The 21,884-nt window shown below is 48.3% G+C and overlaps 1 protein-coding gene across 5 annotated transcripts in view; it reads right to left on the reverse strand.

Moving 5' to 3' along the window:
* The window catches only part of PIP5K1B (phosphatidylinositol-4-phosphate 5-kinase type 1 beta), a 290,374-nt gene that overhangs the window by 174,928 nt on the left and 93,562 nt on the right, over nucleotides 1–21,884 (reverse strand). For 4 of the 5 annotated variants that reach the window (XM_046022089.1, XM_046022086.1, XM_046022085.1 and 1 more), the window contains one exon: nucleotides 3,067–3,151. The gene's annotated coding sequence lies outside the window, so the exon portion shown is untranslated. Of the gene's footprint in view, nucleotides 1–3,066; nucleotides 3,152–10,389; nucleotides 10,546–21,884 lie in introns of those variants that run through there. The other variant, XM_046022087.1, reaches the window with a different exon arrangement.

Consider the following 21,884-nt stretch of genomic DNA (forward strand, 5'->3'; position numbering starts at 1 on the left):
GGCTTCTAGAGCCCAATAGTCTCTTGTTTCTTATCCACACCCACCCTGTACCTTCTTGATCACTTCTCAGTCTCTTCAGATGGTTCCTCTTAATGTTAGAATGTCTAAGACTGACTTCTTGGTTCTCGTCTCTATCCATACTCTCTCTGGAATTCCCAATTACCACCTAGATCTCTCTTCTGAGCTCCAGACTTGCATATCCAATGGCCTTCTTGGTGTCTCCACTTGGATATCTAACAGACACCTCAAATTTTGCAAATCTCAAACCCTATTCCTGACATCCCTTCCCAAATTTCCTTCACTTGGACCTTCCCCATCTCACTTAATGGCATCTCCAACCTCTTGCTTCTCAGGTCCCAAATACTGGAGTCTTCCTTCTCTCTTTCTTTGTTTTTTTTTGGGGGGGGGGATTTAAGATTTTATTCACTCATTTGAGAGAGAGAGAGACAGAGAGAACACAAGCAGAGGGAGAGGCAGAGGGAGAGGGAGAAGCAGACTCCCTGCCAAGATGGAAGCCCAACATGGGGTTTGATCCCAGGACCTGGAAATCATGACCTGAGCTGAAGGCAGACGCTTAACCATCTGAGCCACCCAGGTGCCCCGAGTCTTCCTTCTCTTACACCATGGTCAACATGTCGGCACAGCCATTGAAAGATGTCCAGAATCCAGTCACCTGTCACCACTCCTGTTGTGCGTTCCTGGGTAGGGCCACCATCTTTTTATGTGTGAGTTATCCTTCATGGCCTCCCAACGGGGCTTGATGCCACCCTGGCCCTCTGATAATCTACTCTCTGCTACAGCGATCATTAAACCTAATCAGATCATGCCACTTTGCCCTTAAGACCCCATAGTGGTTTCCCTTGACACCCAAAGTAAAAGCCAAAGGCTTACAGTGGTTGACAGGGCCCTGCCTGATTTTCCGATCCTCTTCCTATTCCTCCTCTGACCTCAGCACCTCTGAGCTCCCCCCTTGCCCCTGCTTCAGACACTCTGTTGTTTCTCAAAGACACCAGAATGCAGCTAAATTAAGGCATTCTGCCTGAGCTATTCCCACTGCCCGAACAATCTTCCCCAGCCAGACACCTGCTTATCTCCTTCAGGTCTCAGTTCAAACGTCAACCTCTATCTGATGCTTAGCTTGACGGTCCTATTTTACACTTGATCTTAGCCAAAAGGCCGAGAAGCGATGACGGTCCTATTTTAAACTACAACTTATGTGGCACTTCCCTGCCCCCATTTCCTCTTAACTCTCCTTAATCTTCCCTCTTTCCTTCCTCCTCCCTCCTTTTTTAATCAAATGTACAACTGTTCATTATTTTTCAATCACTTTAAAATTTAAAAGTAATGTTTACATTAAAAAAAATATGTATTTTCTTCCCTACGTAAAACAAATCCAGCTACCCACAAAGAGTAATTGTTAATATGTGGCTATTTTACCATGTGATCTTTTTCAAATGTGTGTTTTATTTTTTAACAAAACTGGGATCAGCCATTATATGCAAACTTGCCCTTCCCACTTTGTCATAAACATTTTTCTGCATCACTAAATATTAGTTAGAAAAAATGTCTAACGTCTAAATAATTCTAACATGAAAATGCATCACACTCTAGTATTTATTAGTGGGCACACAGGACACTTCCTGCTTTTCTTTTATTAATAAAATTATACTCTGTGTTCTTCCATTTCCAACAGCAAGTCTAGAACAACTGCCAGAGAGTCTTAGAATAATGCCTACTGGGTAAAAACCACCTACTTTAGATCTCTACCAGCCATAAGTGTTTTCACTTAAAATCACATAAAACACTTGGCCAATTCTGGGCAAAAATACCATTTTATTTTGCGTTTGTATGATTCATGGTAAGGACAGACATCTTTGTCATGTTTCTTTGGTTCTTTGTATCTCTTCGGTGAATTCTGTCTGTGAAGCTCTAGCCCATTTCTCTACTAGGGTATGTTTGTGTCTCCAACTTAGTAGGTGCCAAGGACAGTAAGAGTTGGCTTTTCTTTAAGCAACTGTGGCATTGATGCAACAGAATGGAGATCTCCCTAACGAATGCCATGTCAGGCTTTCACTTTAAGACTTGGAAGCTTCGAAAACCAAAAAACTTCAACAGCAACTCTGAAGGGTGCTTGGAAAAACCACCTTAGTGAGGGGGTGGCTCACTGGCATGAATGCAGGACATAGGATGAGATGGTCTCTCTCTCTCTCTTTCCTTTTTTTTTTTTTAAACTCCATAGGGCATCCCTAAATGGACAGTAGGGAAGAAGAGGAGAGAAACAGGCAAACTTCCATTCTTTAAAAAACAATTCCCTCGAAGCAGTCCAAAATAGACAATAATGATAATAATGATAGAAGGACGCCATGAAATGTTGCCTGAATTGTGTTTCTTAGGGTGATGTTTCACTAGGGTCCTGTGGACCTATCACCAGGACGTCTGTGCAGGGGAGGCAAACGAGACGCCAGGGAATGTTCTAGTAAACTGCAAACGGCCATTTGAAAGGGACAGTGGTAATTACTGTTTGTTTTTAGACTCGCTGTGTCTCTGTACCAGTCAAGGTACATCGTGTATAACAACAGGAGCCGAGAGAACTATGTTTTAGAAAGATTATATACAATTATATACATTTCTCTATGTGTATGCAAGGCAGGAGGAAAGAAATTCACAGAACTGCGGGTGATTATCTGTGGATGATGGGGTTATAAATGCCTTGGGTTTTCGTTTTTATATTTTGCCATATTCTCCAAGGATTCTGCAGTGAGTGCTCTACATTTGACAATAAGGAAAACACTAATGCTGTTCAAAACCTGAACTGCACGTGGTAATCAACAGCAGAAACCACATCTCCTGGGTTCTGGTTTGCCCCCCCCGCCCGAGGCATGCTGACATTCACAAAACTTCCTATGTTTCTATTTGCTTGTCATTTGTTTTAAATGTGATAATGTCAAAGTTAAAGGTCATGAACCAGAATTTAGAATATTTGTAAATAAATATAAAATAAAAGGGGTAAGAGCTCAACAGTGAGTCAATTGGAATTAATTACAAACATAGACTGTGTTTCCTCACCTTTGTAAATGAAATGTCAAGTCATCTGTAGTCAGTCATGATGGGTGACCTATTCATTGTTGAAACTGTTTTCCTTCCCAAGTTCCTGTTAAAAGAGAAATTCCTGGTTATTACTTATTCACCTCTCTATCCCCGCTCCCAAAACCCATCGGAGCTGCCTATAGGGATAATACAATGCAGTCCGTTGAAGCTGAAATAAAGGAAGGACCGAATGCTAAAAATGGAGCCGGAAAGGTATTAAAAGACAAAACAGGGGAATACACGTGTAAAATTCAGGCTGGCTGTCCTACCAAGTAAGACAGTAAATCCATAACCCCTAAAGGAACAATGAGCAGATTTGACCCTATAAAAATTTAAAATGTATGACAAGATGCCATACATAGAGCCAAAAAATGAACAATAGTTTGCAGCTCAAAAGACAGGAGATGATACAAATTGATTATAAAAGATTATAAAAGAAACAAGACAAACCACATAGTATAAAAATAAGCAGAGGACATGAACTGGAAATATATTTCACCAATAAGCCTGTGAAAAGGATAAGCCCCATTAGCGGTAAGGGAACAGGAATTAAAATGACCGAGATGCTATTATCTGCCCATCGGGTTGGCAAACGTTTCAAAGATGGCGGACACCCAAGGCTGATAAGTATGATAATAAGCAGGTGCGTTTCCTATACCATTGGAATGACGCTTCAGCCTTTCAATAGAAAGGAATGTGACAATGGTCCTTCAAATAGTTAATGTACTTATCAAGTTTGGCTCAAATTCTAAGATTCTTTCCCAGAGAAATACAAGTACTAGAACTTTAAAGACATGTGGTAAGGGTGTTTATTCCTGCTTGGGTTATGATAATACGATTAGAGTTCTATCATATTCTCCTACCTTTCTTTCTGGTTTTTGCCTTAAAATTTCCATAACTATGCTGGCCAGTGTATACCGTATGTATAACAGTGTCCTTGTGAAATGTATTCTTTGTTTTTAGAAGTATCTTTTCTTTACTTAATAATTTAACTTTTGGGTTCCTTTGCGGTTGACATACAGCACTTCTGTATTCCTTTTTTTTTTTTTTTAAGATTTTATTTTACTTATTTGCCAGAGAGAAAGAGAGAGAGAGCACAAGCAGGAGAAGCAGCTGGCAAAGGGAGAAGCAGGCTCCCTGCTGAGCTGGGAGCCCAATGTGGGACTCAATCCCAGGACTCTGGGATCATGACCTGAGCCAAAGGCAGACCCTTAACCAATGCACCTACCTAGGCATCCCTCTGTTTTCCTTTTATTTGCATATACTTGGCATTTGCAAATAATGCATATCCTTGTCCATTTAACCTTTTCAGTTGTCATTTTGTTTTATCTGTGTTCCTTACAAATAACTTAAAACCAGGTTTTCGTTTTGTTTTCACCAATTTAAGACTCTGTAATTTGAAAGGGGATTTCAACAAATTCATATCTATTATGTTATGATTTTTTTTTTAAAGATTTTATTTGAGAGAGAGAGAGAGAGAGAGAGAGAAAGCGAGCACAGGAGCAAGGAGAGGGGCAGAGGGAGAGGGAGAAGCAGGCTCCCTGCCGAGCAGAGAACCTGATGTGGGGCTCGATCCCAGGACCCTGGGACCATGACCTGAGCCGATGGCAGACGCTTAACCAATCGAGCCACCCAGGTTCCCCTCTGTGTTATGATTATATTAGGTTTGCTTCTATCTTGTTTGTTTACTAGTAACTACAATTTACCGTAACATTTATTTTTACCCATTTCTTCTTTGCTGGATGAACCAAATCATAATTCCATTTTTTTCCTCCTAGTAATGAAAACATTTTATTCCATGTCTATCTGCTTTGTTATCACTCTCTTTTTAAATCATTAAGAAAATCTATGCTTTCCTCTCAACTCCGTCAGTCTGCCTCTGTGGAGAGCCACCTTCCCCGGGTGATGGCCTCTGTGGGGTAGTCTACATCCTGTGACTGAACGATGAGGCAGCTCCCGGCCAAGCTGGACAGGCTTCATGGGTCCTTCACAGGAGCCTGACTTTTCCCTCTGCTTGCCCAGCCTCACTCCCTCCCCTTCTCCTTCCACAGATTCTGTATGTCTCCACATGTACCTCAACACGGCAGAAATTTATTCTCTCACAGTTCTGGAAGCTGGAAGTCCAGTTCCCCCTTTGGGTAAAATCCTTCCCCGCTTCTTCCTGCTTCTGGTGGTGGCCATTGAGCCTCGCTGTCCCTTGGCCGTGGCTGCATGGGTCCTGTCGTCAGACTGTGTTCTCCCCATGTGTCTCCGTCTTCACACAGCATTTTCCCCTCCTTATGAGGACAAGAGTCACACTGCATGAAGGCCCAGCCTCGTGACCTCATCTGAATTTGGTGACATTAGTAAAGGCTTCATGTCCAAGTAAGGCTACACTTGCAGGTACCAGGGGTTAGGACTTTAACATACATTTTTTTTGTGGGACACAATTCAATTCAACACAGCTGTGGCCCTCTACTAAGTATCTTACACCCAAAACTCTGTTTCATGGCCTGCTTCCAGAGAAACCAACCCATGACCTCTCCTCTCTTCCCCATCCACAGGAGGTACTTTAAAATATTTGTACTTTCTCACTGTTTCACTTTTAGCTATGAAACACCTCCCCTTAATTCACAGGGCTCTTCTGTTGGAAGGAGGCTTCCGGGAAAAGTTACAGTTCACGTCACATTCTCAGCATTTCTTTAGATTCGATCGTTACAAGGCTCCTTGCTCATCCTCGTTTCTCTGGCTCTCCGTCTTCCCCTACCGTGACCCCCCTCTTTCTGACTCAGCTTCATTTGGTTGGGACACTTCCTAATTTCCTCAGCAGTGGCACCCTGAGGGCCCAGTTTGAGTCACTCCGTGTCCAGATAGGTCTTTCTTTGGGCCTCGTGTATGACAAGATCTCTTGGCTGGTTATAGGCTTCTTAGCTCGGTCCTTTTCCTTCAGTTTTCTATAAATACAGCCCTGCTGGGCTCCCGCCTCCTGGCTCACAGGGGAGTCGTTTCATGCTAGTCTGACGCCCCTGCCTTGGTAACTTACTGGTTTCCTCGTCTAGAAACACCGATGGGAGTTTCCTCTCTCTTTTTCATGGAAATATAATTAACACACAGTGTTTGTTGTAATAGTTTTAGGTTTTCGGTATAATAATTAAACACTTCATTATATTTCTCAGTGCTCATCCAGGTAAGTAGACTCTTAATCCCTTTAACCACGCCCCCACCCCCCCACCCACCTCCCCTCTGGCAGCCACCAGTTTGGTTTCTGTATTTAGGAGACTTTTTTTTTTTTTTTTGTATGTTTCTGTGTGTGTGTGTGTGTGCGCGCATTGGTTTTGTTTCTTCAATTCCACCTATGAATGGAATCACAGGCATTTATCTTTCTCTGTCTGATGTATTTCACTTAGTCTGATACCCTCTAGACCCATCCATGTTGTTGCAGATGGAAGATCTCCTCCTTTTTAGGCTGAGTAAGAATCCATTGTATAAATATACCACATCTTCCTTTTTTTTAAAAGATTTTATTTATTTATTTGACAGACAGAGATCACAAGTAGGCAGAGAGGCAGGCAGAGAGGGAAGGGGGAGAAGCAGGCTCCCCACTGAGCAGAGAGCCCAATGTGGGACTCGATCCCAGGACCCTGGGATCATGACCTGAGCCAAAGGCAGAGGCCTAACCAAAGACTGAGCCACCCAGGTACCCACATCTTTTTGATCCACTATTTATCAGTGGACACTTGGGTTGATTCCATATCGTAAACAGTGCTCCAACAGACAATGGGGTGCATATATCTTTTCATATTAGTGTTTTTGTTTTCTGTGGGTAAATATCCAATAGCAGGATTACTGAATCATATGGTAATTGTTTTTAATTTTTTGAGAAACCTCCGTACTGTTTTCCACAGGGTCTGCAACCAGCTTGCATTCCCACCAACGAAGCATGAGGGTTCCTCCTTCTCCACATCTTTGCCAGCATTTGTTATTTCTTGTGTTTTGGATTCTAGCCATTCAGACAGGTGTGAGGTGATGCCTCGTTGTGGTTTTTTGATTTGCATTTCTCTGGCGAACAGTGATGTTAAGCATATTTCCGTGTGTCTGTTGGCCATCTGTACGTCTCCTTTGGAAAAATGTCTATTCAGATGCTCTGCCCTTTTTTAAACTGGATTATTGGGGTTCTATGTGTGTTGAGCTGTATAAGTTCTATACATATTTTGGATATTAACCCTTTACTGGATATATCACTGGCAAATATCTTTTCCCATTCAGTAGGTTGCCTTTTTTTGTTGATGGTTTTCCTTGCTGTGCAAAAGCTTTTTATTTTGGTATAGTCCCAACGATTTAATTTTTCTTTTGGTTCCCCTTGCCTCAAGAGACAGGTCTAGAAAAATGTTTCTATGGATTATGACCTGTATTTTCTTCTAGGGGTTTTATGGTTTCAGGTCTCACCTTGAGGTCTTTAACCCACTTTGAGTGTATTTTTGCGTACGTTGTAAGGAAGCAGTCCAGTTTCATTCTTTTGCATGTGGCTGTCCAGTTTTCCCAGCACCATTTGCTGAAGAGACGGTCTTTTCCCCATTGCATATTCTTGTCTCCTTTCTTGTAAATCAACTGACCACATAAGTGAAGGTTGACTTCTAGGCTCTCTGCTCTGTTACATTGATCTGTGTGTCTGTTTTCCCGCCAGGACCATACTGTTTGGATTGCTGCAACTTTGTAGTCGATCTGGAAATCTGGGATTGTGTTGCCTCCAGCTACATTCTTCTTTCTGAAGACTGCTTTGGCTGTTTGGGGTCTTTAGTGGTTCCACACAAATTTCAGGATTTGTCCTATTCTGTGAAAAATGTTGCCGGTATTTTGATAGGGACTGCATCAAATCTGCGGATGGCTTGGATAGTGCAGACACTTTAACAACATGGATTCCTCCAAGCCACGAGCGTGGAACAGGTCTGCATTTAACAACGTGGACTCCTCCAAGCCACGAGCGTGGAACAGGTCTGCATTTAACAACGTGGACTCCTCCAAGCCACGAGCGTGGAACAGGTCTGCATTTAACAACGTGGACTCCTCCAAGCCACGAGCGTGGAACAGGTCTGCATTTAACAACGTGGACTCCTCCAAGCCACGAGCGTGGAACAGGTCTGCACCTGTTTGTGTCACCTGCGCTTTCTCTCATCGGTGTTTTATAGTTTTGGGAATACACGTCTTTCTCCTCTTTGGTTAAGTTTATGCCGATGTATTTTATTGCTTTTGGTGCAACTATAAATGGAATTGTTTTCTTAATTTGACAGTTTCCTCGCTTAACACAGAGAGCAAAAATTCCATAAGGATAGATGTATCTTTTTTCACTAATCCGGCCAAGGAAAGGGAAACTGACAAGAAGATATTACATCGAGGGCCAATGACTTGACTTGAACCATGAATAATATTTAGGCTATCTAAATGAGGAATGAATGGACTGCATACCCTTCAGGCAATCCTCCATGAAAATTATTTCTCATAACCAACCTTTTGATAAGAATTGGACAGTAAAGCGCTCAAAGTTATGGTCTCTGGCATGATCCTGGTATGCAGTAATTCTAGTGGCCAAGTAAGGGCATAATCAGAAGACTCAGGTCTCCTGAGGGAATGTGTTAACATGCAATCTGATCCAGACTCCTAGTTAGAACTTATTTTCTTAAATTATCTCTGACAGTCAACAGAGCCAAACGCCAGTGTCCTATGGTTAGAATGTTGAGACACCAGCTCAGATAACCCTGATACACACCAGGCAACGAGACTTTTTTTTTTTTTTTACTATTTAATTGCTTATCTATTCTTTCTGATATCTAGTATCTAGATTCTGTTAGCTTTAGGAATAATTTACACCATTTCACAGCCTTCTGAATTTCTGTGCTTTCACTTAATTTGAGGGAAGAAGAGACACGATCATTTGTTGAGCAACAACTACGTGTGAGAAGCGGTCGCATACGTGATCTCATTTAACACTGCAAATAATCCCTCAGCATCCCCCAATTGTGGACACACGTAGTTGACTGTCCTGTGACACCCATGGGAGGTTGACATTTCTGATTCTGCCAAGGCAGGCTCTCCTGCTGCGAGCCTGATCGGTAGAAGAGAAGCCCTCAGTGGGGGGTGTGACCCGGTGAACCTCCACCTCAGCCTGGCTCTGTTATTCCCTATCCCAGTGCTGGGCGGCACAACCACCCGGGGAGCTTTCTGGAAATCCAGATTCTTGGTCCACACAGCACAACGACAAAATCACTACCTCCGTGGGGTGGGTCTGGGGAATGGGTATTCTCAGCTTCAGAGGATTGGGCTGATCTCAGCCGCCCTGACTAGTGAAGGCAATAAAGACATTCTATGACTTCAAAAGAGTTGTCAGGGTCCAGTGGCAAAAATGGAAACCATTCTGGGTGTGTTAGAGAACAGGAGCTTGGGCACACCAGGGTGGCTCAGTCGGTTAAGCATCCCACTCTTGGTTTCGGCTCAGGTCATGATCTCATGGTTGTGGGATCAAGGCCTGCGTTGGGCTCTGTGCTCAGTGCGGAGTCTGCTTGAGATTCTCTCTCTCCCTCTACCCTTCCAGCTGGCGCTCTCTTCCCTCTCTCTCTCTGAAATAAACTAAAAAGAGAGAGAAAGGAAGGTAATACATGGACTTAGTTACAAATGTGGTAGGTGAGCTGAAAAGCCAAGCAAACGTGGCAATGAAATGCAGAAACTCACATCAGCAGGAAGCCGCCAACTGCCTTAGAGGCTAGAGGCATCCCACCAGAAAGGGAGGTTAACAAACGTCAAATGCTGGAGGCTCTCTGTTGGGACCAGAACATCGTGATGAAGGTTGACTGGCAGAAGCTGGAACCACAGAAGGGAAGGTATGTTTGGAGGCATGCAGAACACAGAGTCACTGATGGAGACACCCCACAGGATGGAGAGGGGGGGAAGACACCTTGCATTCTCCCGTACCCCCTGTACCTGCCAGTCCCTGTCGATGGCTCCCATAACCAGCCCTCTGGAAACCATCCAATGCGAGGAGCCTGGAAATGCATCCCATGGGGGATGGCGGCCCCGTGATACAGAATAGAACAAGGGTGACGTATGGCTCTGAGGACAAACAGGCCGATGAGAGGCCACAGGAGGACAAACAGGCCGATGAGAGGCCACAGAATGACAAACACAACTGCAAAGAAAGTGGCAAAGCAGACAGGAGCCAATGACATGCATAAGGAACACGATTCCCAAAGGAAATGTGGATGGGGAGGTAGGCCAGGAGCTGGTACGAACATTTCTATTTATACGGGCTCTGGGGATCTGCAAAGAGCTTACAGAGGAGCCGGGGTCCTCTGAGGCTTCTTCCTCAAGTGTAGGGCTGAGGCGGTGACCGCAGACAATGGGGCTCTCAAGTCAAGAGGTGTCAGACCTGAGATGCGGTCCGGAGCTGAGTGACTTCAAGTCTGTTCTCTCCACAACCGCACGCGCTCTCTCCTCGCTCTGTGACGACCACGACGCCGTCTACTGAAGAGTGCACTTCACTTTTCCATTTGCAAATGCAGCGATATTCATTTCATAATTATTTTCTGTAAAATCTGTTCTCCATCAGTGAGTCTCAACCTAGAGGGCGTTTCTGAGTTTACAAGGTTAGGTAGGGGAGCTTTTGAAAACTCTAGAGTTACTACAAGTTTTAGATCTGTGACACCCGGGAGCCCATAGTGGAGTTTGCAGTGACCCTGTGAACCTCCGATTTTCCAGCGAGGGCCACGGAAGTCCGTATTTTTAATTTGCCACAGAGCGAGTCTGCTCTCCACGCAGGGCCAAATTGGTGGGGGGGGCGAAACAACTAAATACCTAATTACCCCACTAAATAAGCCAACCAATAGATAGAAGCAAGAGGTGAGGGGCACTCCCCACAAATCCTTACTGGTCTTCTCATAAAAGCAGACACTTCATTAAACACGGATGGAGCAAAGCTACCAGGACAAATGGGCAGAGCGCTGAACCGACCTCTGAAGAGGGTTTAGGGTTTAACGCCCCCGTCTGCCGTCCACTCCCGGGGACCTTGGGCTCCCATCTATTTCTCTTCTGCCACGAATTCTGCTGCCCCCATGACATACTACCCATGAACTCGTGCCACTTCCATTTCTTGACAGAGCCTCATCTCAGATCCTCCTTGGAAGGAGAAGGAGACTCATTAATTATTTGCTCATTACGAGTCCAACCTGCCCTCTGGGAATTGATCTCCCATAAGATAGCCATGTTTGAATGCTTTCTTGCCATTCAGGCTACGTACGGTAACACAGCCTAGAACATTTCCCAAGAGGGAAAGCAATTAAAAAATATTTGGGGCCTTGGTCATGCCTGCACACTGTTGTTCATCCTCTGGGTTTAAATTAAGCTCTTCTGAGTTCACTTCCGTTATCTGCCAGCAAATTAAGTCATGCAATCTTTTATCATTCATTCCATTCAATTCGTTCATTCATTCATTGAGCATTACATGTCAGGCAGTGAACTCAGCCTTGGAGCCATAAAGACAAACACTGTAACCTTCGAAGAAGAAGTCACATCAGTAGGAGAGACAGACGTGGGGACAGGTACAGTATAATGTGGTATGTGTCCTCCTCTGGGTTCTTGGAGGAGAAACTGCCTGAGTCAGCCTTTACGGAGTCTGGGAAACTCCATTTCTGCAGAATATGGAAAATGGATTTGGCTTGCAGGGGACACAAGGTTGAGAAGCAGAGAGTGAGGAAAATGCCAGGTTGCACGGCAGCTTGCTTAGAGAAAGACCCAACAGCATGAAGGAGCATATTTTCGTGGGTGTGCATGAGATGTTGAATTTGCATTTTTTTTTTAAGGAATTTACCCAGAAGCAGCCCAAAGGTAAGGATGTTACTTCAAGGTTTACACACAGATTTCCAGATTGCTCATTCTACCTAATGCTCATAAGTCCCTGTATCAATCCTTCGCCTGAATAAAAAAACACACCTGTGAAAATTTACGTATACTCACAAAACCCTCAAAAGCCATTCTTAGGAAAATGTCAGCCTTGTAAATAGATCTGTTGGGGAGGTAAGAATATTGCCCTCCTTCCAGGGCATTAAGTGGTCTCCTATTTTTTTAATGTGGCTTTGGCAATGAGTAACAACAGTAAGAATCAAGTGAGGCGAATCAAAATGGGACGGACAATTCTCCAAGGCCTAACCACAAGCAACAAAATTGCGCCAAACTGAAAACAATCCCTGACGTAGTTTCCCCAGTAGAAATGCCTAGATTTTTTAGACCAGAAAAGGCTTGTTATACTAGGAAATCCCAGGGCCAGATTTATTTCTTTATAGAATATTTGCAGAAGCTGTCGAAGAAATGCAGCCAGGCTGCCTGTGAGACGGGTGTGCAAGGCAGGGAGGTCACCCGCACACCCTTGTGTCCAGACCCAGCTGTGGGCCCTGAAGCTGGGCGAAGAGAACCGTGGTGCTCCCGGACTCACCGTGAAGTCCCCCCACGCTTTTTGATGAACATCATTTAAGCGAGGTTTCGTTTCGTGTGTCTAACGCTTCTATGACCAAGCCACGGCCGAAACCTATTCCCCGTGACGGCACCGGCTCACGAGGAATCAAAATTGAGGCCCCTCAAGACACACTGTGGGGCTCGTGGAAGCTCTCAGGGAACACATCCGCCCAATCTCAGAATGGATCTCACAAAGTGAAGGGACAGAGAAGACGGAAGGCTCAGCATAAAATGAACAGCTCATAATTTGTTTCCAAAAAGGTTGTGCTACAAGGATTCACAGGCCTTTTCAAACCATCTTCCTGGTGCCCTGGAGACAGAAGGAAGCAGCCCATGAAAACCACCTTGTGGTTCCCGGACCAGCGCAGTTCACAGAATTTCAGGAGAATTCCAGTACTGCACACCCCCTCCTGCCCCAGTCTTCGAGTTCGGTACCCAAGGACATGGGACGCATGGGTGTGTTGGGTGGTCGTGATGGAGGGTCAGGAATCACGACACCTGGGCTTCTGTTTGGCATGTGGGGAAAGAACCTGTGAAGACCGACCAACACTGCTGCCTTCCGGGCTAAAGAGATCACACAGCTGGAAATTTAGCTTGCTCTAACGCTTCACTTTCTTCCTCCCCACTTTTTTGGCTGGACATTGGGTACACGGCCGACCGCATGATACTGTATTCTTACCACTTTGTAAATTTTCTTTTTAATTTACCAGATCGTGCTTTCTGTCCACATTTTACTTCGCAACTATTCACCTCCCCCCACCCCCACCTAAAGACCACATGCCAGGAATAATTCAATTGTTACAACAGTAACAACTGTGCAAACCATATGCAAATAGAAAGCCAGCTACAGGGGTAGAATATGTTTGGCTTCAGAAGGAAAGAACCGAAACCTATTTGGTTTTGCTCCTGTAGCAGTTTGCAAAGTGTTTTTGGATCCATTTCATCTACTGAGAAAGCCTAAGTAACAGATCTCCTGAGCGCCCCAAGTGCAAAGGACAGCTGGTGGCTTACCCCCAGAGAACTTCCTCTGAACCAGGTGCTTGGGGAGTGGGGGGGAGGGGGGAGGGGAGAGGGGGGGGGAGGGGGGGAGGGGGGAGGGAGAGTAAGGGGGGGGGCGGAGTCTGAAAGCTGAAATAACCTAAAAGTAAGTAGGGGGCACTGTGGCTGAGCACAGGAAAGACCGTAAGGGCAGAAAGATGCCCAGTAGAAGAAAAATTCTGTCCAAAAATATTCTGCAGTTCCAGGCTTAATGAACTCAACCAGCAGTAAGTAATACGGGCAGCTTCCGACGAGGCGCAGATATAAATGGAGAGAGACAGGGAAAACATGAGTAATGAGATGACCAACGTCTGACGTGCTCCTCGTCCGGAAACGATACTCATTTACTCCGACACTGATTCTGGAATTCCTGTCCATAAGGCACGTTGGGGGCCACATAATGAATACGATGGTCCCTGTTGTCAAGGCGCTTTAAGAGAGAAGCCAAAACACAAGCCCACAGCATAATGAGAAAGTCTTTAACAGGATTAGGAGTTAATTCCTTTTCCTTGGCTTTGCTTCTAACAAGTATTCAATTATCACAGTCAGAGGGTTCATCTGGAATGTTCTAAAAAATGCAATGAAGAATTAAAAAGAGGAAAAAAAAAACCCCAAGGCCAAGAGGTCATAAATCGGCTATTAATCAGTAGATATTAAATTTCCCAAGTGTTTGCTATGTGCCTGGTTGTGCTGAAGACACAATGGGCTGAGAGCCGCTTTCAATGGACCCACCGCTTAGCTCGAGAATCGAGGGTAACAGGCAGCGTTCAGAGGACAGGGAGGGGACAGAAGTCCAGGTAAGGGGTCTAGGCAGGGGTGTGGAAGGGGACTGCTGGTGATGGAGGAAGACTGACCCTACAGAGGGGAATCAAGGCGGAAAGAGCAAGCAGTCCTGGGCCACAGGGCCCTGGGAGCCGACCATGACTATCACAGACTGGGGGGTATCTGCTGAAGGCTTTTGAGTAAGGGGCCATGAAGACTTTTAAAAAGTGTTATGAAGAGGAGACAAGAGCAGCGGGAAGGGAGGGCCAGACTGAAGGCATGCATCCAGCCGCTGCTGCAGGGGTCCCGGTCATGGGAATCTAAAAGATTCCGGTGGAGCTGCAGACTGAGCAGAAGGCACCCCGCATGGGGCCGACATGGAAAACGTCGCCAGAACCTGGCCACCGGCTGGGTCTGGGGGAGCAGGGCTGGGGGACGTCCGACAAGACTGAGGTTTCAAGCTTCACTACCTAGGGAAGGTCAGGCCACTAGTGAGACTTCTAAGAGCAGCAGCCCCTCTGCCCCTCCCTGGTGTGTCCCTTGCCGCCCCGACCCCAGCTGCACGATCAAGCTGGTGTTGGCCTCGGCCTCATCAGGTCAGGCCTAGGACGGTGCCAGCCAAAGTCACGGATGAGTGGAACTCAGAACGGGCAATTTCACCAGACTGCAGACAGACACACAGACAAGGCCTTGTGTTTCCAGGGAGACAGACAGACAGAGTCCAAGTGCCTGATGGTCGTCCCGCCCTGTGAATCCTGTCGTAATCCCCAGCTGGCTGCTGGGTTCTGGAAGGCCCCAGCCATCTACCTACCGCGTCCACCGTTCACTTCGAATCTGAAGAAAACAAAACAAAAAAAGAAAGAAAAGAAAAAAGTACTCCCAGGCTTAGCTGAGGTCATGGGCCCACACTCCACCTGTCACCCTCTCCTCTGAGCCACATGCTGTCGGGACAGATGGTGACAGCACGGTGGTCACGGGAATGGGCTGAGTCACACTGTCCGGCTTCAACAGCTGTGCGGTCTCCCTGAGTCACTTAATCTGTGGGCCTCAGGTCCCTCATCTGTGCGATGGGGGAAACAAAGGGGCCTTTCTCCCCGGGCAGGTGTGAGGAGTGACCAATCTTTAAAGCCCTTTCCGGGACCCTGGCGCAGAGCACACTCCAGAAATACGGGGTCGCCGTCATCGCCATCAGCGGCCCTCACTGGGGCGGGCACTGCGAGACGGAGGAGATCCCGTCCCTGCTCTGCTTCCAAACTTCCTGTGGCCACCGAGGTGACCCAGGCCACTCAGGGTCCTGCAGAGCCTGGGCGCCCACCCAGCTCAGGCCATCGTTCTGCCTGCCTGCCTCCCTCGGGGCAGAGAGAGCCTAGAGAGAGAGAGACAGAGACACAGAGACACAGACACACACGTGTGCACGGTTCCCTGCACCTCACGTGGCACTCTCAAGTCTCAAGAGACCGCACCCCTGCCTGAGCCCACAGTGTTTGCTCGCCCCGAAAGGGCCTCTCCATGAACCCGGGTATCAGTCAAGGGTCTCCCGTCTCTGAGGACTTCCTGATTCCTTCCATTCTAGAAGCACACAGTGCCTCCTGGGCAGTGCCCTCCTCACCCTCTGCCTACCGCTCCCATTCTGGCGTTTCCGGGGCCCCAGGCTGCCTCTGCCCTCGGTCCCATTCATAATCACGACTCTAGCTGATCCGTGGAGCACCTCCTGTACCAGGCGCACCTGTAAGGACTGCATGAATTAATGTGTGCGAGTCTCCCAACACCTCCTGGAAACCGGTTTCTGCGATCCTCCCCGTTTTTTACAGAGGAGAAAGCCAAGGCACAGAGACGTTACGTAACTCACCCAAGCTCACGCAGTAAGCGAGTGCAGAGCCAGGACGGGAGCGCGCACGGCTCTCAGCCACACTGGGAATATATACCACCTATCTTAAGACTTCATTTATCTCCTTCTGCCCCTCCCTGCCATCTCTGCAGCTCATCTCCCGCCTCCCAGAGGGATGAATGGTCCCTTCACTGGCTGCTGTCCCCATCTGCGACACCTACTCCCGGCCTTCTGTCCCGTGCACAGCTAAGGTGCCTGCATTCCTTCCAGCACACCCCTGCCTGGAGCACCTCCCCCGGTCATCCCAGTTAGCCTTTCACCTGGATCGTCACCCTCTCTGTCTCTCTTGTCTGGCTCTGCACCTTGGGAACAGGAATGAGTCTGTTCTCTCCTGAGACCCCCCATGTTCTGCCCCCGCCGCTCCCTCTGGGGGCAGCCTTGTCTCACTCCCCTTACGCTCAAGGTCAAACCCTCCAGAGACATGGGCACGCTCCCGCCTTCACTTCGAGAAGCACAGCAATCCCCGCTCCTGCCCGCGCCCATGCCACACTGTGGTTTCGCCCTCGTGGTTTCTTTCGTGATCTTCCTGGACTTCCCTGAAATGCTGACCTGGGAAAAGCCCTTGAACTACACGGTGGGCTCTGACGTGTCTGGGCAAGTGACAGATGACCAGTCCCCCTTCACTGAGGGCCCTTCTTCCCTTGGCTCCCTGGCATGGCCAACACGGCCATGTGCTTGCCCTAAATCCCTTTCCTGATGTTCTTTACTCACACAACCTGGATCCTGTTTGGGGAGGCAACGTGCCCAGTTCGAGAAACAAGAGAAACCTGTATTCCCAGGTATTCTGGAAATGAGAGGTTGGTGGACAGTGATGTCCTGGGACATCTGTTAAAGAGGCAAACACAGTCTGCGTGCCACCTGTCATTCGCTCTTTGCCCTTCTGTCCGTGACAGCAGACCTGGGAGAGCGCGTGAGCAGGTTCTTTTTTCCTGGTCCCCCTACCCGTCCGAATGCGTTTGTCTCTTTGGCAGGCTGCCTCCTAATGACTGATATTCCGTGTGGCGTTCTGAATTTCTTCTTCTCACACCTTCTGAATAATTTCTTCCATTCCCAGCGACTTCAGATGTGGCCCACCTGTGATGACCTCCAAACAGTGCTGGATCCCAGCTTTCCTTCTGGAGCTCCAGATGGGTCTTTGTTTTCGGTGGCTTTCGGGGTCCCTGCAGCATCTTACAGGCTCTCTAAATCCTATAAGCTCCAACTTCCAGGTCTCATACTCCACCCCCTTCAGAGAATGCTACCGTCTTCCACCTGGCGGTCCAAGCCCAAAATCCAGGGGCCATCCCCACTCCTCCTCAGTACCCCCCCAAGTCCATTAATCAAGCGCTCCAATCTCCTCAATGGTCGTCTTTGGTTCTGATCCTTTCTTGGCATCTTCCCTGCTACCATCTTCATTGGGACATCACGGTTTCTTGCACAGATCACGGCCTTGGCCTCATGAGCGGCCCCACTGGGGCACAACACGGCTTCAGGAACCTTTCTGTGATGCATACCTGCCCAAGCCACACTTCGTCTTTAAAATGCAGCGGTGGTTTTCCTGCTGCTTCGGGGCAGAACTCAAAGTCTTCAGAACAGCTTGGGACCTCTCCTGACTGGGTCTCTAACACCGCCCTCCCCACGGCTGCCCCACCAGGGCTGCAGCCACGTGGGATGACTTCTGGTGGCCTGCTGCCTGCTGTGGCATTCACGGTGGTGCCTGACCCGCCCCCCCCACCCCTCTGCCTGGCCAGGCGCTCCTTGGCCTCGAGATGTAACTCGGGTTCCACTTCCTTCCACAAGCCCGCCCAGCCCTCCCAAATCGGGGTTCAATGCTTCTCCTCTGAGCCCCGGAGGCGCCCTGAGCCTTGCCCCTATGGGGACTCTTGCTGACCAAATTGCCATCATCAGCTTCATTTTCTTGTCCTTCCGCTACAAGGTCAATGCTTGGGGCCAACAACCTCCTCGTATTTACGTGCAGATCACAAAACCCAACACGGTGCGCAGCATGTGCACAGAGCTTGAACCTGGAAGCTGGATGAATGTGTCCATGAGTCTGTCCGCTATGCTTCATAGAGAAGCAGCTGGAAGGCTGACAGGGTGTTTTATTATCCGTCCTTCTACACGACGTCGATGCTTCATAAACGTCTTTTTCCTCCCCTTTGGCCACTGGGATGTTAAATCAATGTTGAGTTTTTTTAGAATGATGAAATGAGATGAGAAACAAGGACAGCGATCAATTTGGCATCCCAGATACCTCCAGGAGGTATCTTTCCTTCTTTCTCCTTTCCTTCCTCCCTTTTCTTGCTGTCTGAGGTCCATTAAACACAGAAACACGAAGAACGTAAAAGCAGCCAGCAGCCTCCCCCATCCAGAGAGGCCCAGGCTTCACCCTTTGGAGCTCCTCCTCTAAGCTGTTTTTTGTGATGCCCACATGCTGACTTTGCTCTCCACCTCCTTGCTGCTTCTAGAAATGCATGAGAGGCGGAAGCAGGCTGTAATACCCGTTTCATGTGATGGGGCGGATATCATTCATTCCATCGGAATTCAATACAGCAGTAGTCACAAGACAAAATACGAAGACCACCCCTGCCCGCCGGGGTCGCAACTGCTCTGAACAGGGGAGACTTCAAGCAGAGACAGGGCATCTCGTGGCGGCAGGTGCCCTTCGTCTGCAAACCTCACCCGGGTACGTCTCTGAGACCGCGGTGTGCCAAGCAACCTTAATTTAAGGGAAGACATAATTCAAGATTTTGGCTCCTCTGTCCACTCTGGCGAAGCCTTCTCATCAGGTGGGGCATTCAGTTCACAGGAGTGACTCTCAATCTTATTACTAAACTATTTCAATTCCTATGATTTTGAAAGTCACAGCGGGAGGGAGGGGGGATTCCAAATCTTCAGTTTTAGGATTTCTCAAATCTCACACACGCGGCAGGATGTCTCAGAGCTCACCGCTGTGCTGATGTCTCAAAACGAAACATACCCTCTTTTTTCAGGACCAAGGAACAGGCTCAACCCGATGTCCAGCCCAACCAAAAGAAATCCAGGAAGGATGGGGCAATGTTGTGATTAGTAGCAACCCAGCAGGAAAACTATGTGCCTGTTCCCTAGTGTTAATATGGCTAAGCATCTTTGGAATCCCAGGCTCCCTCCTGCCTGGGCCTGCTGTTTCCCTTTGGAGAGCTCTACTTGGGGCTGGGGGGGTTTCATCAAAACAGACAGGGCTATGCCTTGGCTCACAGAAAGCACTCTGCCCCCCACCCCAACCCTCGCCTTCCCACTCCCAAACACAATGTTAATTCACCCTACTGGAAGGCAGGGAGAGGGAGCTGGGAAAAAGGATGGCTGAGCCGACCCAAGGACCCCTCTATCTGTGTGGGAGCAGCGTGGAGACAGGCCTGCGAGTGCTGGGGACGGGCACGAACACCTGTAACTTGGATCACAGCTTCCTGTCTGAGACTGGGCGGGGGGAGGGGAGCGGAACCACAGGCACAGAGACAATCACTCAAACATTCTGGCGCATGGAACGCTTACAGCTTCAGGATCTCAAGAACTTAACAGTCATGAAGAGCTGGGGCCCGAGGGAGCCACATTTTCTACCCTGCCATGACCCCGGGAAGCTTAGGACAGGCCCTTTGTGGGAATGACAAAAAAGCACTCCTTCCGACTTAGCAAAAGCCCACCTCTCTGTCAAAAACGAGAAGACCATCTCCTCTGGGCAGACAGCCCGGCAAAGAAAAAAAAGACCTCTTTCACCAGCTGGTATGGAGTGCACAGCAGCTTTCGTTTGCTCTGAGTGTGTGCAGAACCCCACGTAGTGTGTGTAGAACCCCCCTCTTGATACGGGCTGCACCCACAGACAGCTGAGCCGGAGGGGTCTTGAAGGCCAGTACAACCAGTACGCAGAAGCTGTGGTGCCCAGTGGGTTCCAGGAGGCTCAGGCAGCCCTGATTCTTCAAGAGGCCACAGAAGGCATGGAGGACTGGACCACTCCTTCAGAAACACACAGATGCATGTGCGGGACCTGTGTGCCAGGATCTGGGGGAGCGGCTGGGCTCAGGGTCAAACACAGGCAGTCTAAGGACAGGCCCACCTGACACGCTCAAGGTCTGGGCCCACACCCGGTATGCCGGGAGGGTCCTCCTCACTCACCAGCCTCAACTGGGCACCGGCTGCCCACAGGTACCTCCGCCCCAACCAGCACCACCGTTTTCAAGTCCTCCCAGAACCTGACGTGGAAAGTCAGAGCTTTGGGCCAGAAAGGGCTCACCGGACCCCCGGCCTGCCACCTTCTCTTCTCCATGGCAGTCCCGTCCCACATCTCTCAGGGCCTGAGGGCTCCTGGGTGGAAAACCCTGTGTACGGTGCCCCCCACCCTTCAGACCCCAGGGTGGAGACCGGGGCGTGGCTCCTTCACAGCAGCAGAGACCTGGGAAAGAGGTCCTCATAGCAGACTCAGCATCATGAGTGCAGAGAATTCTGGAATGTGGGGTCCTGGATCCCTGGAGCATGGCAGAGAAAGGAGCACACGGGCTGCTCCTGGGCACATCCCCTGAGCTTGCCTGGCTTGCTGCCCCATGGAGAAGGGGCACAGCCAGTTAAGTGCTGGAGAGAAGCCAAGTACAAGACCTAGGTTGGGTTTCCCAGCGAAGGCTGCCCTTGCCTGGGTTCAAGAGCAGTACTACCGCTGAGACCCAGGTCCCGCTGGGAATGTCACAAAACAGCGTCATCTGTGCTCACGCAGCGTGGGTACCGGGGCTCAGAGGAGTGTATGGAAGAGGCACGGAGCCTGGGTACCTACAGTATAGGGTTGTTCTGTAAATGATGGTGTGTGGACGGCAAGGTGTGAAAGAGCTGGCATGTGTTCCCAGACAAAGGAGCAGGATCTGCAAAGCCATGGGGGCGGCACAAGATGGCGCTTCCCGGAAATGACCAGTTAGGTGTCAGAAAGCACTCTGGATACCAGAGTATCTATGGATACCAGCATGAATCTGGAAAGTTCTGCAGGGAAGGCCTGTGTGCCGGCTAAGGCATTTCGAGTACCAGAAGAGTCACCAAGGAAGACTTTATTCATTTTCACAACTGGCGTGTGCCCTAAGCGGAGTCATCAATGAACAGAGGATGTGTGCTACAGACAGAGAGTTTCAGTATTATCAGCCATACTCCAAATGCTTCTTTAAAATGTACTAAAGCCAACCTACTGATGGGCAGTGTGGTCATCTCCAATATAATTTTAGCTAGAGCCCAGACCCTTCCTTAGCTTTGGATGGACATAGCCAAGGGACAGCTCCCTTTCGGTTTCTCAAAAGCATGTTAGATATAACTTGCTCTCAACGGAACCGAAACACTCCACTCGTGCCCCATCCGACATTCCTGTCTCGTTCAACAGCCCCTTTTCACACAAGTCAATATGCCACGAGTCACCCTGGATTTCTCTCTTGCTTCCCCGCCCCCCGCCCACCTCCAAGTCCTGCTGGTTTCTCAGAACCACCTGTCCTCTCCATCCCCACTGCTGTCCATCAGCCCCGACACCAGCACTTTCGCCTAGACTCATACAACAGCCTCTTTCTGGTCTCCCTGCCTCCCTTCTCTGCAAGGAAGAAGGATCATACAAGAAAATCCATTCAGATCAGTCTCTTGTATAAAATCCTTTAATGCG

The sequence above is a fragment of the Meles meles genome, chromosome 11, assembly GCF_922984935.1.
Source record: "Meles meles chromosome 11, mMelMel3.1 paternal haplotype, whole genome shotgun sequence".
NCBI lineage: Eukaryota > Metazoa > Chordata > Mammalia > Carnivora > Mustelidae > Meles > Meles meles.